The sequence below is a fragment of the Plutella xylostella genome, chromosome 17, assembly GCF_932276165.1.
Source record: "Plutella xylostella chromosome 17, ilPluXylo3.1, whole genome shotgun sequence".
Taxonomy (NCBI): Eukaryota; Metazoa; Arthropoda; class Insecta; order Lepidoptera; family Plutellidae; genus Plutella; species Plutella xylostella.
This window is the reverse complement of record NC_063997.1, coordinates 1,632,999-1,641,444: the sequence shown is the minus strand read 5'-3', so window position 1 is coordinate 1,641,444 and position 8,446 is coordinate 1,632,999. Positions and strand designations below refer to the sequence as shown.

General features: G+C 31.5%; 1 long non-coding RNA gene across 1 annotated transcript; it reads left to right on the top strand.

Annotated features, from left to right (window-relative positions):
• Window positions 1–1,278: 1,278 nt before the first annotated feature.
• On the top strand, window positions 1,279–7,102 carry LOC125489831. Its single transcript, XR_007267267.1, has 4 exons — window positions 1,279–4,013; window positions 4,365–4,504; window positions 4,766–6,717; window positions 6,813–7,102. It is a non-coding gene; the product is annotated as an uncharacterized LOC125489831 (long non-coding RNA).
• Window positions 7,103–8,446: the final 1,344 nt, after the last annotated feature.

Genomic DNA, 8,446 nt, shown 5'->3' with positions numbered 1-8,446 from the left:
TATAGGATAATTGTTATGAAATAGTGAATATTATATAAACTTATTCAAATATATTATAAATAGTTGTAATAAATATATCCTAGCTAACTTTATTCCTACTATATCCGTGCTATATTTATTTACATTAGAATTTATTGATTTAACAAGGAAACAAACACTTCTATGGGTAAGAATTTACATAACTTTCTGAAAATATGCAAATTGGACAGGAATCTGATCTACCTTCAAGCCATTTGTATTTATTGAGCAATATAGGACCAGAAATGATTTAGTTTAAGTATCTAGGACCCTTATTTGTGATATCTTGACACTTATTAGAGTAAATTTCTCCGTCAATCAATTCTTTCCCTGCGCTGTTACTTGTTTTTAAACTCAAAGTCAAATAATCTTCTCTGCCATATAGATACTACAATAAATCATCTTTGAAAAGTTTATTTAAGTATGTATCTACTTTATTCTTTGAATAATTACTATAGCATAGATTCTATAGAAGTATTTATTTACCTAATGAAAAATCAATAATTTGAACAAAGAACCATAGAACAAATTTGAAGGTAGGGGTATATTTTTTATTTGATAAGAATTTATTATTTTTGAAGTGAGATCTATTGTCAGGTTTTAGTTATTTGATAATCATCATCATCATCATCATCAGCCCGCTTCTGCCTATTTGTATCTATCCAGAAGTCCCTATTCTAAACTAAAATAAGTTGAACCAAAGCTAGGGAATGTGTAATGTCTAGGTTTTTCTCTAGCTAGCTAAATACTGAATGAGCGAGGTAGAAGACCTTTAGTGTACCTATCTAATCCCTGTACCAGTGTGATGGAAATTGCAGCCGTGGGTTAGCGTCCTTCAAGAAATAAAGTGTATAACTTCTCAATCATATACGAGAGACAAAAAGTAAATAGAAAGGTGACTTAGCTTCGCACACGGTGTTCCGCCTCGGCTCCACGCGCATGGTTCTCACGGCACCGATCACCCCCTCCATCCGACCGTCTGCTCACCACGGCTGCTCACACAAAAGTGAAGAGTGCCCACGCGCTGCTCGCTTACGTGGATATTATCCTCTACCCTCAACTCGCCGATATCAATATTAAGGCTCACCTACACTCAGAATAATTATCTTGATTATTCTGTGATCCGAAATCGGTACAACGAAGCTTGGCACGAAGTTAGCCGACACCCTGAATGATTTAATAGACAACTTTTCCAAAAATCCCACGGGAAAACCCTTCCAAAGCGCAACAAATCCCTCGGAACATCCAGTCGTAGTTTAAATTCATTATTTGCGAAATAGTTAATGTTTCGGCATCGATGGAACATTACATTCAACCCCTTATATTTTTGTAGTATCGCAAGTATATTATAATTGAGATATGGAAAAAATATACACAATAATATACACCACCCTTTATTTTCGCAAATATCAAATTCATTGAATTTAAACGATGAAAAATTTGTAAAAGGAAATTCCGATCATCACCTCAATATGTCTGTGTGTGTGAGTGTAAAATGACTCAGATGATTAGCCAACAAGATCCCCAGAAATTATCAAAAATCATCGACCATCCCTATTATTATTTATTATTTACATAACTATTGATCGAATACTTAGTAGATTATTCATGCTCCAATAAACCGGGAACAAGGGGATACCCTGTCGATCAGAAGGATCCAATGCTAAATGAGAAACCACAGAACCTTAAATTTATTTTTAAGAATTTTGTAGCATCTTTAACACGCCCTCTTAGAGCACGAACTCTCCCACGCCCTATGTTTTCGACGATGCATCATCAATAGAAATTAATAAAGTTCAAGTCTCATTCTAACAATCCCCAGGAACAATGTCCACCAATCTCCGAGCTTGATGTAGAGTGTAAAAATATCAAGTATCATTTTACCAAAACTAGAAAGAGAATTATTATTGTGAACCATTATTGCATTCATGTTTACAACTGATTCACAACTTTTCAATCCCCCTCCAATCCAGCAAAATGACAAAATTTTGTGTTAAAAAATATTTTTTTTCTCTTTAAGTAAGTACATGTTGAGTATAGAATATTATGAAGATACTGTACATACAACAGTATAATTTGACTATGCTGTCCTAACCTAACACCAAAATCTTCATAAATATTCTCTTTTGTATAGTGTTGTGTGATTAAGGTGAAATCGGAATCTTTCCTTCAGCGCAGGAGAACAGCCATGATATTTTACTAAAGCCACTTTCACTTAACTATATGATTGTAGGTATATTTTTTTTTCAATACATAGGTAGGTTCTTAGATATTCAATTCACCACAACTCTCATCCTCTTTCTCTGATTCACGCCACTCTAATAAACATCAAGGCCTTCTTCCTCCCCACTGATTAATCAATAAAATATCATGTATCTAATTATTAATTTTCTTTTCTATCACTTACCTACCTAAATTGAAAAGAAAATACATCTAGTTTATTTACACTTCGATCAGAATGTGTTTTTGGTGTAAAGTGTATTTGTTTTCCGTCATGATCAACTTTTGTTATGTAGATATTTTTCTAAGCAAATTGTTTCAAAGTAATTGTTTTTTTTTTTTTGTGTAAAGTGTAGTGTGTCGTGTGGAGTCTGTAAAAGGTACTTTGTAAAAACATCTATAGCCTGTATAGACGTCTCATGTGTTAATGCGTGCATAGCTAACTTCAATAATAAATCGACTAAAGCGTTTGTACCACGTTTGTGCCCGAGTAGAACCGCCTTTCTTCGCCAATTTACTACAAAAGCAAGACTAAGAGTGTATGGTGTGTAAATTACTTGAACCAATTTGCACACTACTAACTGACGGTCCGATATTATACCCATATTAGGGTCGGATGGCCGTGTGTGAGATGTCCCCACATATTATTAAGTTAGTAGTTTTAAAATGAAGTTAACTATCTTTTATAAAAAAAAAAATTCTTTTAAGATTTTACTCAATATATTTTTTTTTTTAAATTTTATTTAACATAAGTAGCAATAATTCTTGTATCTACACTAGTTGATCATTTGGAAAATATTTGTGAAATAAAGGTAACTTTTGGAATAAGTTTATTTTTTTAGCTAAATAAGTACCTATATAATAGGTAACTACTCAATCAAGTCTTACAGAAACAATATACCAAAGTTTCCCTTATAAATGTGTGTGTGTGTGTCTGAACGAAGTATCAATAAACCCTTCATTTCCCAGTTGTATTTGTCATGATTATAAATCCCACTCAATATTAAATAAGTAAAACTTCATTCTTCATCATCCTTTAATCAACTATGTAAGACCTGGCCAGGTACCTTTAACATTCTTATCATTCAGACTTTAAAATGACGTTTAAAGTAGTTTTCTTCCTTCCACATTCTTTGCCCTTTCAATTTTTCGAAACATTATAATCACGACATAATCCCCAGGAAATGGCAATGTAAATACCCTACCCTTTTGTTTTCTCTGTAAAAGAAAATTATATCAGATCAATTTTACCAAAATTGAAAGTTCCTACTCTCATGTAACAGACAAATCCACCCCAATATTCCATCGATACCAAAACATTAAAATACCGCCATCTAGTTTTTTTTTCTACAACCTATTACACTAATACACTATTTATTTTATCAAATATGTCTAACTACTTCTTCTACTTCTACCATTTTCTACCCTCAGTAACTACCTAAGTCGAAAATAATGTTACTAGGTAACTAAAAATATTTCTGAGATATTACAACTCTCCTTCACAACACAACCCCTATTTGAAAAACACGGTCTCCATTATCCTTATTCTAGGCTGTTTGTGTAAATGTGCCTTACCTGTCTAACTGTCAAATTTATTAAAACTAAACTGTCAATGTCAACCTGACATAACCTTAACCTGTTTGGCTGTTTTTTTTTCCGCACTAATCAAAAGAAAAGCATGCGTCGTTGTGTTCAACAACATCGATCGCACGAAGAAATCTAATGTTTACCCGATTAAACTTACGAAACTCTAAAATAATGAGTGAATCTTACAGGTAAGTGTCATTATTCTTTCAAATACCCTGTATGCATGCTACTAAACTAAGTCCTCATGCCCAAATTATCGTGATTCAAAATAAACAACCTCTGAATTGTTAGTTATTTATACATACAATAGCTCTGTTTTACGGATCTTGTGTTTATAATAGACCTATTGTTATAAAAATCTAACTCAATTAAATATCTCCCATACAGTTTTTAATTGATACTGACAAGACTAACCAACATATTTTAACTTATTGTCAACCCCTCACCTTTTAAATAAGTACCTATCCTAATCATTTGGTCTCCTATATTTACATAATTTTATTTGAATTATACCTATATCATTATTTGTTTTATTTCAGGACCAAACATAACAATGCAAACCCAACTACACTCTTTGTTGAACTAAAACCCATGATAAACCACTGATCAAACCATCCACTGTGACAAAACATTCACAATCCCTCACTAATTATATACCAAAGTTACTATTCTACAATAAGTAAGTACCTATTTCTTTTCTACATATGTTGTAATCCAATTTTAATTATACTACCCTGTACTTAGATTTTGTTAGATTGCTATGAAAATCATACCCCTGTAGATCCAATATTAATTAAATCATAAAACCATTCCCTAAATGTATTATCCTATTAGTCTACTTAAGTTATATTGAACTGAATAGTCATTTCCTGAATTTTTATAATTATGTAAATCATCACAATACCTAGCTTTTCTAATTAAATTCTATTCTTCTTTTCAGGATATGACATACTTTTTGAATGCTGATGATGATGATGATGTTCTTTATTTGACAACCAAACTCTGAGATTATATACTATGAAGTAAACATCCTGACTCAGATGAAGAAGTGAATTGCAACCACGCTCAAAATAGGAACAACTAAACTACCCACATAGTTCTTAACTTACAAACAATATATTGATACTAAATGAGGTCCTAGCCTACTTCACCTGGTCTAACACTTAATGAACAACAATAACTTGCTCTACATTAATTGTTTTCTAAATTTATTGTTATGTCTGACCGCTACGCTATCATCACTAAATATTTTTTATTATTTTTTTCTTTCAAATGAGATTAATGTTATATTTTCTTTTCTTTATTAACTGTAACTCATTGTATTTGTTTAGGAAAATGTCTGATAACATCTGTTACTAATTGGCTCTCTGGAATCTGATAATTAGACATTTGGACATTTCCGATTAATCTAAGTTAGCATAGGTGGTGTTACAGTTCTATGCCAACTCCTATGATCAATATTTTATAATATATCTACTTTTCCAAACATTCAAGTATAATAATTTAAGAGCCTAGTTTTTAAACACCTAGTCGATGACAAGCAAAGATCTGATCCAGAAGCACAATCAACCACATCAACAAACCAAAGAACCCGCACAACATAACCCATACAACCAATACCAAACTGAACCAACCCAGCCAAAAGGATGATTAATAATTATAGACTAGTTGCTATAACTACCGATCCCCCCGCAACCAGGCCAGTCCAGCCCGGAACCAACCATACAAGCTCCGCCACGCAAACTCCTCGATCCACCGATGCAGCCGACCGCACCTCCAGACCAAAATCCCCACCCCTCATCTACCTGGGCCAGAATTTCTTTATCTATTCTAATCATTTCAGGTTGTTCATAAGGACTAAAATGCGCCGCGTTTTCGTTACATTTGTTTTTTTTTTTTTAAATATAATTTTTGATTTTAATAAATGTTTTACTGCTTTTACCTAAAATAAAACCATATCATTATTTTACCTACAACCCCTATTCACTTAAAATTCCCTAATCAGCTACATAATCAGAGAGACCGTTCATAGTGATTCAGAGCAACACTAATATGACGTACCTATAGATAAATCAGCCTTTATACAATTATGTTTTATGTTAATCTCTTTAAAGGTAAGTAACTTATTAAATTTCATAAATAATGTCCTGAATAAGAATCCATTATATCCAACCCCTGATGATGATTATTATTGTTTCCTCTCACTCCACAAGGAGCTTAGTCTTATACAACCCCTAATCTTTTATAATTCTGTAATGAAATACATAACATTACTACAACCCCTCCTTATTAAGTAAAATTTAATAAATGAATTATTTTCATTTTCCTCATCCTAACTTTATTAACTACCTACCTAGCTATCTTCTCAAATTCTTTCCTATTACGTACCGTTCCAATACAAAACCTAGCCTCTTGCGCTTCCTATTTCATGATAAATAATTCTTTCGTTTATAAGTTCGATCACTCCACGGCAACAAATTGTGATTATATCAAGGATATAATCACTTTCCTACCCCTAGTATGTAACAAATCATTACGAACAAAACGCAGAGAGACTTATTATAACGTAAACATGTTGAGAGTATTAGTAAAGTGAGAAATTATAACTTGCAGTGATTTTGTGAATGTAAAATAATGCAGACTGCCAAAATATTATACTAGTCTGTGACGCAATAAAAGTTACTCTGTTAAAAAAAATAACCTTCTGTCTTTTTGTTGTTTGTGGTGCAATGCTGCATAAAGTTTTTCGAACTAAAAACAAACTTTTGAAACTTTCTTCTATCCATAAAATTAAAAGAAATGCCTTTATGTGAAAACCGCCATATTGAGTAAATAGTTACTTACTTATCGCAAAGGCAAACAAAAAAACCTTAATGTTTTTTCGAGACAAACGTAAGTTACCTATATACTATGCAAAAGAGTGTTCAATATTGTGGTTTATTTGTAAATAAGTACTATCTTAATCAAATTGACTTGTAAAATTTCAGATAAAAGAACAGAAAACTAGCTGCCTGACATCTAACATGAAGAGATGAAGCAAATTCCCTAATATCCTGGTCTTTCGGTACCAAATTGTAACGTTTCGCCCTACCTCCTGCCTATTTAACTCCTACCTAAAGGATTTACTAGAAGATATTTGAAAACACCTAACAAAACTAAGTTGAGTGAAATAAAAGTGAAACAAATACTGCTTTGAATTGGCCATGAAACATCCAGGGAAACCCTACGTTGTGTTGTAACCCAATAAACGAAAGATAGTGCATTAAATAAAACTATGACCTAGAACTGATTACATACTTCCTACCTGCCTATAATTATTGACCTATATACTACAACTTTGATGTATAACTTTTATTTGTACGATAAATACATATTTACAGGTAAGTACATAAAGATAATAATATAGATAATAATGTTTTTTGGTGTTGGTTAATAAGGGAAGCCCCTCCATACGCTTTGTAGGCCTTGATCACTACACCCGATTGAATCAATATATAAGACTCTAAAATAGATAAATAATAGCAAATATTCAATCGGAGCCCTCGTGGAACACAACCATTGACTTGGACATTCCTCCGACCAACTTATTAATCACTTCCCTTGCTCCTAACCTTATATATTTACATGTTTTATATTTATTTCATGTAAATAAATCAACATGAATACATGTTGTCAAAGCTAAAGGGACAATCATATTTATAATCATAAATTAACTGAAACTAGAATAGTTCAATAATTTACATTATAGTAACTTTATTAAATCATGAATTTCATAATAGATAAGTATTTGAAAATATAATAATATGACTCTAATTTTGTAGCCAAGTGGGAAGTGATTTAGGTATTATTTTAAAAGATTAAATATATAATATGAAATAGTGAATATTCTTTGATCTTATTGGAATATAGGATAATTGTTATGAAATAGTGAATATTATATAAACTTATTCAAATATATTATAAATAGTTGTAATAAATATATCCTAGCTAACTTTATTCCTACTATATCCGTGCTATATTTATTTACATTAGAATTTATTGATTTAACAAGGAAACAAACACTTCTATGGGTAAGAATTTACATAACTTTCTGAAAATATGCAAATTGGACAGGAATCTGATCTACCTTCAAGCCATTTGTATTTATTGAGCAATATAGGACCAGAAATGATTTAGTTTAAGTATCTAGGACCCTTATTTGTGATATCTTGACACTTATTAGAGTAAATTTCTCCGTCAATCAATTCTTTCCCTGCGCTGTTACTTGTTTTTAAACTCAAAGTCAAATAATCTTCTCTGCCATATAGATACTACAATAAATCATCTTTGAAAAGTTTATTTAAGTATGTATCTACTTTATTCTTTGAATAATTACTATAGCATAGATTCTATAGAAGTATTTATTTACCTAATGAAAAATCAATAATTTGAACAAAGAACCATAGAACAAATTTGAAGGTAGGGGTATATTTTTTATTTGATAAGAATTTATTATTTTTGAAGTGAGATCTATTGTCAGGTTTTAGTTATTTGATAATCATCATCATCATCATCATCAGCCCGCTTCTGCCTATTTGTATCTATCCAGAAGTCCCTATTCTAAACTAAAATAAGTTGAACC